Genomic DNA, 20557 nt, shown 5'->3' on the forward strand with positions numbered 1-20557 from the left:
CTGGTGGTAGCAAGGAGCCTGGTCTTGCTCCTTGACACAGCCTTGAAAAGTCTTCCTCAAAATTCATCCCTGGAAAGGACCTTATGCCTTCCCCCTGCCTTTTATAGATGGAAAACAAGGCTTCCACTGGTACTACTGTTGTGGTTACCAAGCAACATCCTCAGAGGGTATTTATTAAAGCTACAACTGTTTCTATTATTGAGGAGGAGGTTAGCCCCTCAATGGGTTTCTTCATTTCAACCCACCCACCCCCTTCCCCAGTTCCCATTTTAGTTTCTTAATTATCAGGTGCCAAACATGAACAAGAGAACCACTGGAGAGAGATGAAACTGTTCAAAGTCTCAAAAGGGGAGAAGAGCAAAATCAGGCTGGAATAAATACAGTGGGACTGAAATGGAATAACAGCTTCTAAAGAAGATTTAGACTCAGAATACTAATTATTTCATTCTTTTAAAGGTGTATAAGTATAAAATCCCCTTTGAGGCCAAATGCTGAATTCCCAGCAGTGTAAGTGGCCCAAGCAGTTTGAGCCATTAAGTTAGCCCACTCAACTAGACTTTCCAAAAGTCACTAGTCCCTAGCCTGCTTGCCCAAAGATCTCTATATCTAGCAACATGGGGCAAGCTGGAAAGCAAGAAGGGACAGAAACAAATCCTTTTCTGTCACACCACTACAGAAAACCAGTTTAGAAGTCATTTCAAGGGGGGGGATTACATACAATTCTCTCACACAGCTGATCACAACTATATTGACTTGCACAACATTTGGCTGGAACACAATCAAACTTCGTTGCACGCTACCTTATTTCATCTCTGCTATTATGGGCTGGTCCATGCTCCAGGCAGCCAGTAGGAAACAGGCTAACAAAAAGCATGCACTGTTCAGAAATTAGACCAGGCCCTTTAGGGTTGCCAGTCTTCAGGTAGGACCTGGGGATCCCCAGGAACTACAGCTCATCTCCAGGTGACAGAGATCAGTTCCCCTGGAGAAAATAGCTGCTTTGGAGAGTGGACTCTGAGGTTCCTCCCTGCTCCAAAACTTGCCCATTCCTAGATCCACAGCTGGCAACCCTATTGACACCCGTAAAATGCACGTGGACCATGAGTGCCCACAAAATGCACTGACATCAAGCCGAAATCTCTGGCATGGGTACTCACAAAATACATATGGATCTTGAATATTGTTGCCAGCTCTGTGTTGGATAAACCCTGAAGATTTGGGGGGGGGGGCAGATCCTAGTTTGGAGAGTATAATCATATAGAATCCAACTTCTAAAGCAAGTATTTGCTCCTGGAGAACCTATCTCTGTAACCTGGAGACCAGTAGTAATTCCAAGAGATCTCCAGCCACCACCTGGAGGTTGGCAACTCTAACCATGAACTGCATGACCAATACATTTATACAATGCAGTTTTAACATGCACACCTAAAAACATACAGCTCCATTTAAAATACATAAGTTATAAACCAAGTTCCAAGTGGAAATATAAGAAAGAAAAACTTTTTAAAAAGAATTTCTCCTATACACACGCATACTGCTGAAGGCAGTAGGTAGAAATAGAAGAACTGCAGCTTACCTCTGTCTGGAATCTTCTATTGCACAACCTTCTAAGAGAAACTGGCAACATTTTTTATTTGTCCTCAGCTGGTCAGTCTCATGCCCTAAGTAGCCACAGAAACAGTCAGCACCAAGCAAAAGTAGGGTGGCCACTTTGTTAATGTGCTCAAGCTGATTATATTAAGGCGGCCAACCAACCAAAAGTAGGGAGGCTACTTTGTTTAAGTACTAAAACCAATTATATTAAGAGGACACTGAATACAAACAGGCAAGTCCTGCCTCCACAAGGTGCAATTTCTCAAGGGACAACAATAAGGCAAAATGAAAGGAGGAGGTGAGGCACAGATCCTATCAGCAACAGCAGCTCAGAAACTGTTTTGCATGTGATAGGAATGTAAAGCCTCAAGAGTTTCAGCAGAGACCAGTGGTTGTGGAATGGAAGACCTGTAAGCAGGCTGACCCATAAGGAGTGCATGTACACACACAGAACCACTCATTTGACCTGGGGGTGTACAGGGGGACATTTTCAATTGCACACCTTCTCCTCAAGCAGTTAGCCAAGGGTTGCCAACCTCCAGGTGGGATGTGGTGATCTCTCAGAATGATAACTGATCTCCAGACTACGGGCATCAGTCCCCCAGGAGAAAATAGCTGCTTTGGAGGGTAGAGTCTATTGGCGTTATTTGCCTGCTGGTGTCCCTTTCTTCCCCAAACCGAACTCCCCACCAATAAAAATCCAGGAATTCCCCAGCCCAGCCCAGGGCAGGTAATCCTATCTGCGGGTGGAAGTAAAAGGAGCATTCATAATGGTTCCTATGCAGGACCCGAACATGGGATGTTGGTGCAAAAGGTGAATTATGACTTTACCCCCTCCACATTCAATGAAAAACGAAAAGTTGGGAATGGCCTTTTGCCTTTATTTGGCTGGCCTTCAAAACAAACATACACTTAAAAATAGATACTTTGTGATTGCTCTACTTTGTTATTAACCCTAGAGGTAGGCTTACTTCCCTCGAATTTGGTGCACTTTAAAGCCGTGTGTTATAGCTAACTACCTAGTTCCCCTACATGGTCAGGTCATCCCTCCAAAACACTTGCACTTAGCAAGGAAAGTAGCATGGAAGGCAATTAAAAATTGCTCTCCCAAGCTCCAGGGTGAGGGGAGGACAGGAACCTCTTATGCCACTCTCCCTCGCCCCCCCGGAACTAAAAGCTTCACAAAAGCACAGCCAACTTCAGTAGATCTATGAAACTGGTGTCAAACGCTAAAATTGCCAAAGCTGGGAGACCATCATTTCAGATTTTCCCCAATTTCATAGCCAGTTTGGCTCAGGTAAGAGCTGTGCCCCCCCCCCCCATCCTCAAGTTTTGCTTAATGAGATGTACTGAAATTACAGCCATTCTGCTTATTGTATTTGGCACAGTTCTGCAGGGTCTGTAAGGAATAGCTCTTCTGACAGGCATTTTTGGTTGAGGCCCGTGAAACAACATCTACTAGCCCCTTCCCTATTGAAGATGCCCCCTGACTGAAGACTAGTTCCAGGTGATCGGAAGGCAATTCAGTGCTAGAATTGCTGTTATTTAGGCCATTTCTGTATGAGGAAAATGTTCCTGCACAGTCTTCGGATATGGCATACTAAGTCCTCTCCACATGATGTCATCAACATCCCAAGGCTGTCCAATGGCCAAATCGAGATTCGTCCATTTTTAAAGCATGATGCGATAAATCCAGGAAAGTGGATTTACCACCCTCTATCATGCGTCCTAAAAAAAAAAAAACAGCATCCTAAAAAGCAGAGACATCACCCTGCCAACAAAAGTGTGTTTAGTCAAGGCTATGGTCTTCCCAGTTGCAATGTATGGCTGTGGAAGTTGGACCATAAGGAAGGCCGAGCGTCAAAGAATTGAGGCTTTTGAAATCTGGTGCTGGAGAAGACTCTTACGAGTCCCTTGGACTGCAAGGCCAACAAACCGGTCAGTCCTAGAGGAGATCAGCCCTGACTGCGCCTTAGAAGGCCAGATCCTGAAGATGAAACTCAAATACTTTGGCCACCTCATGAGAAGGAAGGACGCCCTGGAGAAGAGCCTAATGCTGGGAGCAATTGAGGGCAAAGGAAGAAGGGGACAACAGAGAATGAGGTGGCTGGATGGAGTCACTGAAGCAGCAGGTGCAAACTTAAATGGACTCCGGGGAATGGTAGAGGACAGGAAGGCCTGGAGGATCATTGTCCATGGGGTCGCGATGGGTCGGACACGACTTCGCACCTAACAACAACAACAACAACATCAACAACAACATAATGCGTCCCATCTGTAAGCAACCAGTGAACAATCAGGGATAAGACCATATGGAGGGGGAAATGCAGAATAGTCTCTTTAGCATTGTCTCGCCCTTGCCCTCGCACCCCCCCCATTTCCTCCTCTAAGAATTGTTTTGAAAATGGTGCCATAAGCAGAGCATAAGCAGAGTATACGCTCATTCATGCCTCATTACTGGCATGGGACATGGTCACAGTGACTGGCGGGTGCTGCTGTTCATCTTGGCGTGGCTGTCACGGGCCATTTGGCAGCCATGCGAGGGAGGAAAAGGCATGGCAGGGCTTGAGGCTGCTGCTGGTTTTCGGCCCTGAGAGGGAAGATAGGTGGCTCACTGAGATGGCCAGTGGGTGAACGGGCTAGCTCAGCTGGCTTTCCTTCCTCCTCCTCTTCCTCCTCCTCCCTTTCCTTTGGACCCAAAGGAGGCTCACGTGTGAGCATTCTGTTCTGCAAAGCGTCTTGTGCCAAACAGGTCCCTAGATTGTCTCTCTTATAAGGGATGGCTGGAGCACCACTGGCTGCCACCATCACCCTCTTCCCTTCCTGTGCCACCTCATCCTACTGCTCCTGTGCCCCCCTCACCCACCCACCCACCTACCCTCACTTTCTGTACCCCTCCAGCTTTGCTGGGAGTGGCTACCAGCCAGGGAGCACTGCTGTCTTTTCAATGTACAGGGTGGGGGGGGGGGGGAGAGAGTGTGGATGGAGAGAAATGAGATGGCAGATGGTCTCTTCCAAGTGAGACCAAGTCTCGGGGAGAGGCATCAGCCCCAACCACTGGCTCATGTGCCTGCAGGTCGGGAGGGGGATTTTATATGGGAGACCTCTTGCCCCTTTCCTGGCACAGTATGGAGGAGCAAAAAAGAGCAATTTAATATCCCCCAATTGCAGGCAGGAGACAATGCACAATTTGGCCATCCTTGCAGAAATGGCTTTGATTTTACTGCTCTGTCAGAACAGTTTTATCACTGCCGTGGTGAGCCCAAGGTCTCCCAGCTGGTTGTATGTGGAGAAGTGCAGAATCAAACCTCCCATGCCAGATTAGAAGTCCGCACTCCAAACCACTCCAAGAAAATTCAGCTTTAACTGAATTTGACTGTATTATTATGTTTTAAATGGTGTACACCACCCTGAGCTAGCTTCCCCAGGAGGGCAGAATATAAATTAAATAAATAATAATAGCATTTGTTTTAGCCTGCCATTTATCCAAGAAGCTCAGTTCTTTTCCCCACTCAGAATCTCACAGCAGTCCTATCAGTTAGGCAGAAACCTGAGACATAGTGACTCCCTTCCCCCAAATTAATCTGCAAACATATTGGCAGTGTGGGAATTTGAATCTGACCTTTCCAAATTCTAGCTGAACACTCTAACCACTTTATCCCATTGATTTTATTATCTGTGACCAAGAAAGGGTGGGCATTCCTTACCATCTTTAATTTAAGAATTCTCCCCAAGTCCTCTTCATTTAAATTTATCTCCAGATTCTGAGATTCCAAACAACTTAGCTTAGCTTTAGATTCACTACCAGTTCATACAGAAGGGGAGGAGAGAAGCAGAACAATGAAGTACTTCAAATTCTCAACAGACCACAGGCCCGCTTGTACAGGGCTTGTCACAGTTCCCATGTCCCCCTTCTCCCAGTGTATAATAACACATATGAATACACCACCAAACAGCAATCTTGATGTTAGTGTATTAAAAAAATGTGGGTAGTGTGGGTTCATGCACATTTAAAATGCTCTTAAATGTCTTTTCTAAAATCCCCCAGGGACCCTGAACTGGATGGAAAACTCGCATAGAAAGTCTTTAAATAGATAAATATCTGCAGCCAGTTTAGAGCAGTCCATTCCATAGTGTTTGTTCCAAAGTTTGTTAGCTTTCAGGGAAGTAGCAGGGGGATGGGGGGTGGAAAGAGAAGGTTGTTTTGTTCAGGGCTGACCTTTGCTCATAGATTTCCAAGCTTGTGAAAGAAACTATCCATCCCACTGCAACAAATTTATCTCAGATGAAATTTCATGGCTGATTACAGAAATCCTTTGGCCATAAATCCCTCTCTCCAACAGAAATGGATGCAGACTCTTGCAAGCAAATGCAATCATATGACAACACGGGTCTCAGGAACTTTGAAGGACTGCTGTGATATCCAATCAGTTTTTAAGTGGATCCAGATCACTTTTTTCTCCTGCCAGACATGAACTTGACATACAGAACTTACCAAGCAGAGGGGATTCCAAATTAGTTAAATTCCCCTAATTATCAGACATGCTTGAGACCACACCAGTTCAGCTTGGATCATGCTTGTGTGTCAAGGTAATCACCTGAGGGGACAATTTAATGAGCAGTTTTCATTGTCTTGGAACAGAGAAGTAATATCTGTCACAGAAATGCCACCTGTACACTTACACATCAATCCATGAACCTTCTCCCCTGCCACCCCCCCCCCACAAGCTGCCATTTATGAACATATTGAATACTGTGGTCATCTCTGGAGGCCCTGCTTCAGGAGACCAGGAGGCCACCTGGAATAAGGCCTTCGCAGCTGTGACACCAAAAGTCTACAACTCTCTCCTCAGGGAAATTAGTCTGGCCTTTCTGTTGCCATCTTCCACCAGCAGTGTTTGGCACTCCCTCAGTGATCCCTCTTTCCGGCCAACATTTTAATTACTTAAATTGTTGTTTTAATGTCTTTGTATGTTTTTAGCTCTGTTATTAACTTTAACTGTTTTAATGATGTGCTGTTGTTGTTTGGTTTTAAAATGTATATCTTAATTTAGATGCCTCAGTGGCAGAATGGTGAAATATAACTGTAAAATAAAAACAAAAAAATAACTATAATTTCATAGTATGTTTTTTTCCTGGTGTTTCTACGAGTTGCTAAGAATAGAAATAGAGGAGATCATGTATGTGTATTCTCGCAATGCTTCATGGGAGCCATGCTTATTTCTCACTCCACTTAATATTTCTGGTAAGGGCTTGGAGGAGGAGCATGTCTCATGGCTTAAGTGCCACTCAATGCTTAACACCCACTCAGGACGCCTGTCCCACCAGAGTGCCTCCTCTTCCAACTAACTTGCCAGTCTATCCAGCGGCCAGCCAATAGCATTCTGTCCCCCAGCACTGACAACCCCCTACTCCCACTTCCCTCCAAGGCTCAGAGGCTGTAGATCCCTGTGTGAGAGCTGCCCCTGCCAGTGAGTTCCCTGCCTGGGGCCTCCAGCCCCTGGGCCTTGGGGCTCCCTGGGAGGGTGCCTCACCCCTAGACAACAGAGTCACTCAGCTGTGGCTGCGGACACAGTGCCCTAACAGGTGCCTGTAGCCTTTTGAGGTTTTAGGGGGAGGGGGAGGCCATCCACAGACTTCCTCCACTCCACCCCCACCCCCAATCTAGCACCCAGTGTATTCCTGAATGCAATGGGCTTGACCCCTAGTTACTGAAATAAACCCGCATCACAGTTATCTGTAGGATATAAAGTAAGAAAGAGGTGCCTTGTGTGAAGAATCCATACTGGAACCTAAATTTTAAAGTCACTTCAAATGCCCTAAACAAATGCTGCTCATACCTACTGCACAAGAAGAAAAGTAGCCCCAAGACACAAAGGCACAACTGGATCTACCATGGTTGCTGCTTTGCTCAACACTTAGCCCAAACATTGAGCCAAACTTAAATATGATAATCCACTCTAAGGCTCAAAACATGAATATGTTGTCGGAATCACTGTTTGCCCTGTGAGCATGCTTTCTGCAAAGTTCTCAGCACACTACACTCCTCTTCCTCTGTTTCCACTTGGCAGTCCTTCAACTTTAATGTCACACATTTTAAGGAACTTGAATTGTCATTCCCTACAATTATCGGTGGGATTGTGTTCTCCATCTAGTAATGTTCATCAAATTGAGGAGGGGAGGGGGAGCTTTTCTCAGAACAATACCACTCTCCACATATCCAGGTTAAGGGTCATGTCCTCCACCTCCTGTTGGGAGTGACTCAAATGGGCTGCAAGCATGTAGGTTTGGACTGGAGAATTCACAAAGGTTGCTGATACATAAATCTTTGTTCACAACATAAGCCAACTCCAGACAGAACTCACTGTCCAATACAAAGTGCTCTTTGTCAGCAGTCGACCTGGTGGAAATAAATTCCCAGAAGGGCTGTGACTCTGATAACTCCAAAGGGAAGAAGAAACCAAATATACAAAACAACATTGCTCAGCACTGCATTGCAACACAAATCTGAGGTCCCATCAATTACAGAGAGGAAGAGAAGAGCACTTGCTGAGTGCAGCCAAGTGGCACCTTTCTGCCCACTTTAATTTTGCCCGGGAAATTTGGCTGTCTGCAATACATGCTGCCCTCTAGACAGCACTGACACATAACCCCCCCCCCAAATGCCTTTAACAAATATGTAAAACAAATAGATTTTCTTAGTAGTTTCCCAATATTAAAATTAACAACAATGGCAAAAAATAAGACAGAGGTGATGAAAGGGTATTTAATGGACGGATGTCTTTCCATTTCCTCTCCCCTGTATTTTTATTTTGAGGGGACAAGACAACCAAAGTTGCTGTCTTTTAAAATTGTATCCCATTCCTGAATGGCAGTAGCAAGACCCCTCTGAGGTACAGCAGAAGCTCTGTTCAATTGGCAGGCTAGTTTCAGTGATCCAAAACAGATAAGCCTCATAAGCAGGCCAGGCATACTTCCTGTGGGCCAGGAACCACCAATCTGTTCTGATTCGCAGAACATAATGCTCTACAAGGGGCATACTGTGAAAGAAAATGAAAAACAAGAGCCTAGCACAATGCAATTCACATCCTCAAACTAGAGAGAAAGTTAGGGTCACTAAAATAAATAAATTGGGCCAATAACTCATGGTCGAGCATATCAAATGCAGACAACAGACCTAAAATGAATGAGAATGGCTGAACCACCCCGATCCAAATGGCACATGATATCATCCATCAAGGTGACCAGTGCAGTCGCCGATCCATGGCCCGGATGGAAGCCAGACTGGTATGGGTCAAGGGCCAAAGCTTCTTCCAAGAATGCTAGGAGCTGGTCTACCACAGCCCGTTCCACTACCTTCCTTAGAAACACAAGATGTGAGACTGGGCAGTAGTTTGTGGGGTCCCGCAGGTCCAGCAGTTTTTTTTTCAGTAGGGGGATGTACCACTGCCTCCTTAAGCCCTTCGGGAAACTCTCCAGATGTTAAGTAGAAGTTGACAATTTCCCTCAAAGGGCCTTCTTTTGCACAGTAATTTTGAAAACTGCCCTAATACAAAACATAGGGACTTCACTATATTAGTTTTTAACTGAGCTTGGCCATTTCACTCTCAAACAGTTGAGAGGCCTGAGAGAAGACAGATTTGGCAGTAGCTGGGTAGTATTTTAAAGATTTATGGCAACAAAATACTTAAATTATATAGAAACTGAATATGCTTGTTTAGCAGAAAGTCTCAGGGCTAAAGACTCTGGGATGGGAAGAGCTAAAGTATGCCTGAAGGTTTCTAAGCCAATCCTTGCTTTAGAGTTGCACACCTCTTTTTAATGAGATACCAGAGATACCCCCAGCCCAAAAAAGCCACCTGTAAACTTAAATGGTTCTAATCAAAACTCATATCAGACTCTCAGGGCGCTGACTGGACCTCAGTTACTCCACTTCCACCAGCCACCTAAATATGCCCAAGGACAGAGTGCTTATTTTGCCTTATATGAATATCCTGCTTGTTAACCAGTTGTATTTCTGTGGCTTTACCAGAGCCTGATAGAGATCAACATTTTCCTACTAGCTGCCCTCCATGCCAGGAGAAGCTTCACGTGCTTAATTGGACTGATATTTGTTGATGGAGAAGGAACAGTTTTTAAAAAAAAAGATCAAGAGGAGGAGAGTTGGTTTTTATACCCTGCTTTTCACTGCCCAAAGGAGTCTCAAAGTGGTTTACAGATTGCCTTCCCTTCCTTTCCCCACAACAGGCACCCTGTGAAGTAGGTGGGGCTGAAAGAGCCCCGATATTGCTGCTCGGTCAGAGGAGCACTATCAGGGCTGTGAGGAGTCCAAGTTCAGCCAGCTGGGGAGTCAAACCCAGTTTACCAGATTAGAAGCCGCTGCTGTTAAACCACTATACCACGCTGGCTCCATTCTTTGACCGTTTCATAACCAGTATTGTCCAGTGTCTGGAGTGCTGGAACAGAGTAATCTAAGATCACTTCCCCAACTCTGCCATGAAGTTCAGTGGGTTGGATCTGATGGATCCAATTGGCTAATCATGGCATTCCTCACCTACCCCCTCCCCAATGAAAAAGGCTTTTTTTTTGTTGGCGTGCAAGGCACCTGGTATCAGATAAAAGTGTCACTGTGGCAGACCCTATCCAGATGCTCCAGCCCACATTGTCTCAGCTTAACCTTCCTCACAGGGCTTCATGGAGGAAGGACATGATTAAAAAGTATCACATGAATTAGACAGCAGTCACATAATAAAGCCTGGGGATGAAAGTATTAGGGAAGAGTGTCACACTCATTATAAAAAGTAATAAACTGAAAAGGTATATATAAGGACATCTGCCACAACATTATTTTATAATTATAATTAAGATCAAAATGTGCAGCTTGACAGATGTTGGGAATTTAGTCATATCATATTGATTTTAATCTGTAAGACTTGGCACTAATGTGCGTTATACTCAATAGCTGAGATGCTTGGGTCATAGTCATGCTGGAAAAACTATCATACCCAGTAATCTTCTGCCCAACATCTTCTGCCCAGTAATCTTCTGGTGCCAAGGTCATAAGAGCTCTACCCCCACCCCAGCCCCACCCCAAGTTGTGGTGAAAAATCATTCCCACTCCGTTTTTTGTTTGCTTGTTTCTGTCAATATTGAAACCGCAACAATGTTAACGCACAGGTCTTTTTTGCTAGTGTTGCGGAGGGTGAATCCACTTTTTGGGATTTCAGGAGTTTCAGGAGTGTGGCAGATTGTGTACGACGTCGTGCATAACTGCATGTTAATAGCGATTACAATTTGCAACCCTTCTGCTACATTAAACTTGTGCGGAATGGACCTTAATCATTGAATGAAGGACTCTGATAGAAGGCCACAGGTAGGTTTATGTGACCTTGAACCATGATAGGACCTTTTTTGGAACAAAGTTGTTACTGTCTTATTGCCATCTAACCCATGGCAGAGTTTCTCATGCATAGACAGTAGGTGTTCAGCAAGTCAATGATTTTCAAAAACCTTCCCTCTTCAGGGAATCCTTCACTTGGAAGCATTTGTTGTATCAAGAAGCCTTAACAATTTCAGGTGGTCCCAAGGTCATGTTCTAGGGATAGTTCAGTTTCTGCAGGCCTGTTGAACTTTACTTGCATGAAGCTAAAGAACACCAAAAACCCTCCCATGCAATAGCACATTAGTGGAAGAAGTGAGGAGAAAGGCAGGGTGGGGGAAGAAGACCACCTTTAGATATTTTTCAGAGGTGCTAGAAGGCCAACTTATTTACCAGGGTTCTAATGGGGTTTAACCTGCAGGTATCTGGAGGGGGTTATTTGGGGTTTTCAATCTGTAAGGTTTAAATTTTAAATTGGGGTATTTTAAGTTATGATCTGTAAACTACTCTGAGCTGCAAGGAAAAGAACATATAAATACTTTATTATATACATGCTTCCAAGAAGTCAAGGATTCCTGGAACTTGGCTATACCAATTGCTTACATTTTATTTCATTTATACCCCAAATTTTCCCTAATGGGAACTCAAAATGGCTTACATCATTTTTCTTCTCTCTTTTAGCCTCACAAGCATCCTGTGAGATTCCAGTGAGCAGCCATGTTGGTCTGAAGCAGCAGGACACATTTAGAGTCTAGTGGCACCTTTAAGACTAACAAAGTTTTATTCAAGGTATATATGAGCTTTCATGTGCATGCACACTTCCTCAGAAGTAATCAGCTCATACTTATAGGCAAGTGAGAGAGATAGTTTGGTGCAGTGGTTAGGAGTGCAGGCTTCTACTCTGGTGAGCCAGGTTTGATTCCCCACTTCCCCACATGCAGCCAGTAGGATGACCTTGGGCTCCTCACAGCACTGGTAGAGCTGTTCTGACCGAGCAGTAATATTAGAGAGCTCCCAGTCTTGCCTACCTCACAGGATGTCTGTTGTGGGGAGAGGAAAGGGAAGGTGAATGTAAGCTGCTTTGAGACTCCTTTGGGTAGAGAAAAGAGGCATATAAGAACCAACTCTTCTTCTAAATTAACATAAAGCATAATGAAAATAGTTAACAGACTCAATGAATACGTCTACATTAATAGAATAATGGGCAACTAGATTCTCTTAATGTAGAGATATTTATTGAACCCAAGACGTTTCCCATGGAATTCAATCACAAGCAAATACAAACAAATCCAAATTGCTGTTTTCCCCATTTGTATCTGGAATCTGTCAACTCTTTTCATTATGCTGTATGTTAATTTACCCACACACTTGCATACAAGAATTCATCCGAGGAAGTCTGTGTGCACACAAAAGCTCATACCTTGAATAGAACTTTGTTGGTGTTAAAGGTGCCACTAGACTCTAAATCTGTTCAGCATCCAGTGAGGAAGGTTTGGCTGAGAGTGCATTACTGGTCCAAGGTCACCCAGCAAGCTTCTGTGGCCAAGTGAGAATTCGAACCTCTGTCTCCCAGATCCTAGTCTGCGACCCTACCCATTGCATTGGTTCTTTTACCATCAGTATAAAAAGCAGCACTCTGGATCCACCAGCTAAAGACTACTGAAACACAACAGCTAAGTAAGGCCCTTAAAAAGGACCAACCCAGCAACACTTAGCCATGTGCAGGCTTTTGCATCTCACAGAACTTACCAGGATAAAGAAAAGGAAAACCTTTTCACTGAATTAAATTATATTGTGGAATTCACTGCCAGTAGAATTAGAGATAGATACTAGACAGATTCACGGAGAAATCTGCCAGTAGCTACTAGCCATGGTGACTATCCTCCATTCAGAGGCCAGCACTAAAATTCAACCTCCAGCATTATGGCCTCTGTTCACTGTTCATTGGTCTTCCAGATCATCTGGTTGGTCACTTTATGTCCTCAGTGTCATATGCTGTATATATGACATAGGCTGCTCCTTGACCTTTGGACAAAATAGACAAGATTCTAATCCAGGTTCTTCTCACACTCACAGGGTAGAAACCACAGTGGGGCAAATCAGTACTAATGAAGCCTTGACATTGCCTTACTCACAGATGCTGCAGCAAGAAATCCCACAACTAAAGTTACACTCACACAACAGAGAGATTAGATGGTCTCCAGACTAGTCTCCAGACTGTGAGCTGTGATGCAACTTGCACATAAGTTGCACTTGACAAAGCGGCTCACAGTAATCATCTGGTAGTTAAGTAATGGAGTGCCATATTCTTGGCATTGTACAAGTCTGAGTGGCCAAAAGAAAGTTAAGATGTCAGATATGCCATGTGCGTATTCACTGGCCTAAATTTCACTCCCATTTAAGAAGCTCACTTAAAGAGCTGTGTCAGCTCATTTATTGGGTGCACCAGGGGCATACCAAGGCATTGTTATATTCAGGAGGTCATAATGCTCAACTGGGCACCTCATTGAATGTAATGATGCAATAGGCCATTTACAGCCTTAATTACAACACAACAAAACAACCAGCTCTCACCTTTCAGATAGTATCTGAGGAATGAAAACTTGGCCTCATGCCAAAGATTGGAAGCCCAGAATGTAGAGTTAAAGAGACATTCAAGGCGATTGTACTTTTCTTGAATTTTGTCTCTTCATTGTCTTAGAACTTGACTTTTTAATTGATTTCTTACAGTCTTAGACTACCATAAAATACAAAAAAAGAGAAAGAAGAAAATATGAACATTTATGAAAAGACTAACGTTGACATTCCAGCAAACACAATTAAACACATAACTCAGCTGGTACATTCCTTATTCAAAGCTCTCCCATTTCCTGCAGAAAAGAAAGCAGATTTTGCAACAGAATATGAAATAATGACCCTTGTTAGTTGCTGACAGTTATTTGTTCATTTTAGTATTTTATGCTGTTTTAATTGTTTTAGCTTACAGTTGTGAAACTTCCCAAGCCCATTTACAGAGAGGGGCAGTATACAAGCTGAAGAATAATAATAAACTATTTGTCTTCAAGCAGGAATTGGCAGACAGTCCAGCCCTCCTTTCACTGCCCCAGCAGCAAGGCCATGGCTGGAGCTCCTTAGGGCAGCAAGAGCCATCCTCCCTCCTCATCCCACAGTTCTAGGCCCTCTGCCCTCCTTCCCAGCTCCTGCATACCCAGCTGGAACTTCTTTCAAATGGAAGAAGTTGGGGGGAATGCTACCAGGAGTAGGACATCCTTCCTGGTTGGCCGTTTGTTGGATGGATGCCCAATCAGGAATGTGAAAGCTCCTCCCAGCACCCTTTACCAGCTTTTTAATGGTTATAGATTATAGATTACAGTGGTGGCCAGCATATACCACAAAAGGTCAACAGAAACATTACATAAGGGCTTTTTATTAAGCATCCTCCAAGACAAAGCAGTTAGCCTCTCATGATATGTATCAGTAAGTAGCACTGCCCAAATTAAAGCAGAGTTCAAACATCATATTCTTCCTTCCACATTAGCTCTACAAATTCCTGATGACACCAAGAGCAGAGATTCTTTTCATGTTTGCAGATCATCATGTGTGATAAGCATTTCTCAAGAAGGATCAACTGGACATCCCAAGGGAGAAACTATTTGCATTATACGCATATGTGAAGGCAAGAGCACTCAGGCATAATGAGCAGTTTCAAGAGAAAGAAGTGCAGAGCCAAGACGGGAGCAATGGAAAGGAACACATCCATCTTTGTTTGGCTACGAGAGTTCAGTTCTAAGCTGCTGCCCTTAACAATAGATTACAACAGGGATTCCTTGAACCTGAAAGACTAAGGGAGAACATCCCTTGCCATAAGCAAATTTGGAACAGGGAAAGCACAGGTGGGAAAAGGTTTCACTCCCATATCCCCCATTTCAAAATCATCTCTCCCATTGTGAAACAGAATGTCAGATCTATACAGCATGCTCTCTCTTTCCCATTTTAGCATCACCAGAACCCCATTAAGAGAGAAACTAACTGATCCCAAAAGCATGTGTTTATGCAACAATGCCTACGATATATAAGTCTTGGCACCTCTAATTAAGTAACTTACTACTCTTTCAGATCCTGTATTTTTTACTTACCTTGCTTCTAACCTGTTTTTAAGTCAGCCGCTTTACATCTTACACCCAGATCTTCCTCATTATGATCTCCTCCAGGAGCTGCCTCTCATGTATTTATCCTACCCAGCTGAGTAAAATGCTAATTAACTTACCAGAAGCTTATCTACAATTACTCAGAATAGCAAACTGGTGGCTTCATAAAGTTCCAGCACTGTAGCAACTTAACCACAACAATGTGTAAAACATTATCAAAAGTATTAATCCAGCAACTATCATTCCATGTAGGGGTGTTGTGTTCAGAATCTGAAGAGAGTCAAAGGCCTAGGGCAAAAAACCCCAAAACAAAATGTGACTCAGTAGTACAGGAGCCCCCCATTGAAAAGGTCCCAGATTTTATCCCTGGCACATTCAGTAAAAGAGATCAAACAGTAAGTGATTTGAAAGACCTTGACCTGAGACCCTGTAGAGATGCTGCCATTCAAAGTAGACAGTATTGACATTCATAAACCAGTAGTCTGATGCAAGCAGCTTCATGTATACATGTAAAAAGGTAAAGGTATCCCCTGTGCAAGCACCGGGTCATGTCTGACCCTTGGGGTGACACCCTCTAGCGTTTTCATAGTAGACTCAATACGGGGTGGTTTGCCAGTGCCTTCCCCAGTCATTACCATTTACCCCCCCCCCCCCAACAAGCTGGGTGCTCAGTTTACTGACCTCGGAAGGATGGAAGGCTGAGTCAACTTTGAGCCAGCTGCTGGGATTGAACTCCCAGCTTCATAGGCAGAGCTTTCAGGCTGTATGTCTGCTGCCTTACCACTCTGCGCCACAAGAGGCTCTTGTATACATGTAGAAGAAGCCATTTTACCTATCTCTGTAACTTTTTCAAGATGCAAAAGCCCACTGAGGGTTTGAATCTGGATGCAATGTACATATATGATGGCAAGGTGGAAGTATTTCTATTGAAACTTGGATTGTAGAATTGCAAAGGACAGTGCTGAACAAATAATAGAAGTAAATCCAATTCCGTGTTTAAAGATGATTTAGGTAGCAAGCCGATACAGTTACTTGAGAGTAAACCCCATTGACTATAGTGGGTAAACATTCATCAGATTGGATTGTATGAGTGTAATATGCAGTACAGTTTGTATAGCTTTATTATGGTTTAATAACACAAAAGAAATTCAAGAAATAAAAATACCCAGTAAAACAGGTTTGCTACATCAACAACACTTGTTGTTGTTGTTATGTGCGAAGTCGTGTCCGACCCATCGCGACTCCATGGACAATGATCCTCCAGGCCTTCCTGTCCTCTACCATTCCCCGGAGTCCATTTAAGTTTGCACCTACTGCTTCAGTGACTCCATCCAGCCACCTCATTCTCTGTCGTCCCCTTCTTCTTTTGCCCTCGATCGCTCCCAGCATTAGGCTCTTCTCCAGGGAGTCCTTCCTTCTCATGAGGTGGCCAAAGTATTTGAGTTTCATCTTCAGGATCTGGCCTTTAAAGAGCAGTCAGGGTTGATCTCCTCTAGGACTGACCGGTTTGTTCGCCTTGCAGTCCAAGGGACTCGCAAGAGTCTTCTCCAGCACCAGAGTTCAAAAGCCTCAATTCTTTGACGCTCGGCCTTCCTTATGGTCCAACTTTCGCAGCCATACATTGCAACTGGGAAGACCATAGCCTTGACTAAACGCACTTTTGTTGGCAGGGTGATGTCTCTGCTTTTTAGGATGCTGTCTAGATTTGCCATAGCTTTCCTCCCCAGGAGCAAGCGTCTTTTAATTTCTTTGCTGCAGTCCCCATCTGCAGTGATCTTGGAGCCCAGGAAAATAAAATCTGTCACTATCTCCATTTCTTCCCCATCTATTTGCCAGGAATTGAGAGGGCGGATGCCATGATCTTTGTTTTCTTGATGTTGAGTTTCAAGCCAACTTTTGCACTCTCCTCCTTCACCCGCATCAACAGGCTCTTTAGTTCCTCTTCACTTTCTGCCATTAGAGTGGTATCATCTGCATATCTGAGGTTGTTGATATTTCTCCCTGCAATCTTGATCCCAATTTGTGACTCCTCTAATCCTGCATTTCTCATGATGTGCTCTGCATACAAGTTAAATAGGCAAGGCGACAGTATACAGCCTTGCCGAACTCCTTTCTCAATTTTGAACCAGTCAGTGATTCCATGTTCAGTTCTCACTGTTTCAACAACACTATGTTGACATAAACTACACAAAAACAATCTTAGTCTTACATTATTAGAAAAGGATGACTGTTTCAAAATCAATTTTTTCAGGAATTTATCTTTTTGCTTCATATTTTGGACAGTCAAAGAGAACATGGGATGATGAATCAAGTTCCCCCATTTGGCAATCACAGTAGTGTTGGTTTGAAGCTATATGAAGAAAACAACCCTTAACATGAACTGTTGGTTATGCATTGCAGCACGCAATCATATATGACTGTCTCCACTTAGGAACTGTTAATATGTTAAAGTTCAGAGGCAGATCAAATGCAGTAAAGTAATTCCAAGGTGACCTGGAGAACATTTCCCCCAGCAACTCTTTGATGGTCATCCCAATCATATTTAATTTACATGTGCATTGTTAATCTTGCTAATGTGCCTGTAGAAAAACATCATTTCCCTTTAACAGAGGCTTAATGCATGGAATTGAGCAGCTGAGGCATTTCATGGCATGAAGGCAAGTCACACCATCCTAGAAGATTCCTTTATTAAAGGGCCAGGACATGTTTTCTCCAAGCAATTCGTAGTCCTACCGGTTTTGTTACCTTGTAAGTGGTAGGGAAGTCTTTACATAAATCAGTGGCAGACTGGCCTTTCAATTTTCTTGGAAAGTTCACAGTGAGCTCCTGCCTTGGAGGGCCAGTGACTAATGGGTTAGGTACTGTACTAGGATCTGGGAGTTCATCTTCATTTGCTACCAGGAAATTTACTGGATGACACACACACAAGGTTTGCCAATGGACAAGGAGGGGGGAAAGCCCCTTCCCTTTAATAATATAATATCATAGAGTCATAAAATCATAGAGTTGGAAGGGGCCATACAGGCCATCTAGTCCAACCCCCTGCTCAACGCAGGATTAGCCCAAAGCATCTTAAATGGTTTAATGTGTGAAAATGAGTAGCCTAAACTGTTTATGGTCTGAAGGGAGAATATTGCTTGATAAATCACACATCTTTACACGTCAATTAAATACAAGACATTTTCCCTCCAAACAATTAGCAGCCCTAGCACCCTCTCTCAGCCTTACTTGCCTCATGGAGTTGTTTCAAGGGTATAGGTGCCTCTCTGAGCTCTTTGAAAGAATGACAGAATCAAAATTCACTAGACAGACACAGTCTGTTTACTTTGTATACAAACCATGATAACAATGATAGTGGGTTGATTTCAGCTGCCAAGGAGTGATAGGTCCGTCAGCCGAACATCTGTTAGTATGAAGTCTGCTAAGAGGAAAATAGCCATGGCCTCTGAAAGGGAAGTTCTGTCTCACCAATGTTTTGAGCAGCTTGAAAAGCACATGTATAAGAGTGACATCCTTTATTTATTTAAAATGTTTTTATACCACCTGTCTACCTAATTTATGTCCTCAAGATAGCAGAAACTTAAAAATCAACTTTTAAATACTACATATAGACAAAAAACAAAAAGAACAAAAAAGTCTTCATTTGCTAACAATAAAGGGGGGGGGACTAATCTCCCTGGGGAGAAAATCCCATAATTTTGGCACCACAAAGGTTACCTATATTGCCTCAAATGAGGGGTGGTAGGAGACACAAAGCAAGGTCCCAAAGATGACCATAATGGTTCGGTAGTTTCTGATGGAAGAAAGTAAACCTTAAAACCTGCTGACCCAAAGCCATCTATGACTTTAGATATATCAGCACCATGAAACATATTGGAAACCAGGTTAGGTAAAACAAGATTGGTATGATATTGATGGCCCAGGGCCTGGTCTGGGCCTTTTGGGATCGTTTGCTTAGTGCGCAGTACCTGAATAGAATGACCACTAGACTGGAAAATCTTTTATGATTTTATTTAACTGCAGAAGAACAAAATAACATGGGTGGGTTGGTCCCAAAAGAGCCTGTGTGTAGAACAATAGAGTAACATAAAATTATATAACTTCTCATTGGAGGCAGGAGAAGTTTTACAGGTCAAACCAATAACCTAAGGTCTCCACCCTTTGTACATCCCCCTGGACCACATTTTGCCATTTTGCAAAGTCACTGGAAAGGCCCAAAAAGGCAATTTTCCATTCCTCCAGCCCTCCACCCAACTCCAATGGTTTAGTATCAACAATTCTAGCTACTTCCACTGGCCTTGGAAATGGGCCAGCCCGGTACATCAACATTGGGACTATTTGGCAGCATTTCAAGAGATGGTCAAGTACACCCTCCTCACAAGGCCTTCTGATTAAGACATAGTTCCAGACGCTGAGTTACAGAGACAAGGTATTACAGAACTTTGCATTGTCACAAACAATGTTTAATCATTGAATGGGCACTTTAGGAATGGCAGCATTTCATAGCATAGCAAAAGTGAAAAGTTCAACCCCTACTCCATCAATATGGTCTCTACAACTCACACCAGCCAGTTTTCTACCAGTTTTAGTTTCCAAATGCTCTACAAGGGCAAACACTGGCAGGGACTCATGGGAATTGTAGTTCATGAACATTTGGAGGACCACAGGTTGACTACCCCTGGCCTAGAGCATCACTGAGAAGTGACATCGTATCCACATCCTTCCCAAACTCCATTCTCCCCAGGCATCCATCCCCAAATTTCCTGGCATTTGCTGAAGCAGTGCTGGAAACCCTATTTGGAAGGTGCAGGAACTTGGTCAGCAAAAAAACCCTAGCAAACCTAGCTGGTGATAATAGCAAAACAACTCTAATTTTACCAACAAAACTCACTGCAGTTGCTTTTCTGGAGGGTCATGGCTCAGTTTCTATGCAGAAGGTTCAAGCATGTTTGGTGTAGTGGTTAGGAGTGTGGACTTCTAATCTGGCATGCCGGGTTCAATTCTGCACCCCCCCCCCCACATGCAGCCAGCTGGGTGACCTTGGGCTTGCCATGGCATTGATAAAGCTGTTCTGACCTAGCAGTGACATCAGGGCTCTCTCAGCCTCGCCCACCCCACAGGGTGTCTGTTGTGGGGAGAGGAAAGGGAAGGCGACCATAAGCCGCTTTGAGCCTCCTTCGGGTAGAGAAAAGCGGCATATAAGAACCAACTCTTCTTCTTCTTCTTGTCAGGCATCCAGTGAGGCAGGTAAGGCTGAGAGAGCTCTGACAGAACTGTTCTGTGAGAACAGCTGTAAAAGGACTGTGATGAGCCCAAGGTCACTCAGCTGGCTGCATGTGGGGAATCAAAGCCTTCTCTCCAAATTAGAAGCTGCCGCTCTTAAACACGACACCACCGCGGTTTTGCAGCCTTGGAGTAGCACTACCCACCAAAATTA

The 20557-nt window shown here is 43.8% G+C and overlaps 1 protein-coding gene across 3 annotated transcripts in view; it reads right to left on the reverse strand.

Annotated features, from left to right (window-relative positions):
• CD36 (CD36 molecule (CD36 blood group)) overlaps nucleotides 1–15217 on the reverse strand; it is a 71497-nt gene extending 56280 nt beyond the window's left edge. The window contains exon 1 of one of the 3 annotated variants that reach the window (XM_077338029.1): nucleotides 15109–15217. The gene's annotated coding sequence lies outside the window, so the exon portion shown is untranslated. Of the gene's footprint in view, nucleotides 1–1576; nucleotides 1744–13546; nucleotides 13710–15108 lie in introns of those variants that run through there. The other 2 variants (XM_077338031.1, XM_077338028.1) reach the window with 2 other exon arrangements.
• Nucleotides 15218–20557: the final 5340 nt, after the last annotated feature.

Source organism: Paroedura picta, chromosome 5 (assembly GCF_049243985.1).
Source record: "Paroedura picta isolate Pp20150507F chromosome 5, Ppicta_v3.0, whole genome shotgun sequence".
Classification (NCBI taxonomy): Eukaryota; Metazoa; Chordata; class Lepidosauria; order Squamata; family Gekkonidae; genus Paroedura; species Paroedura picta.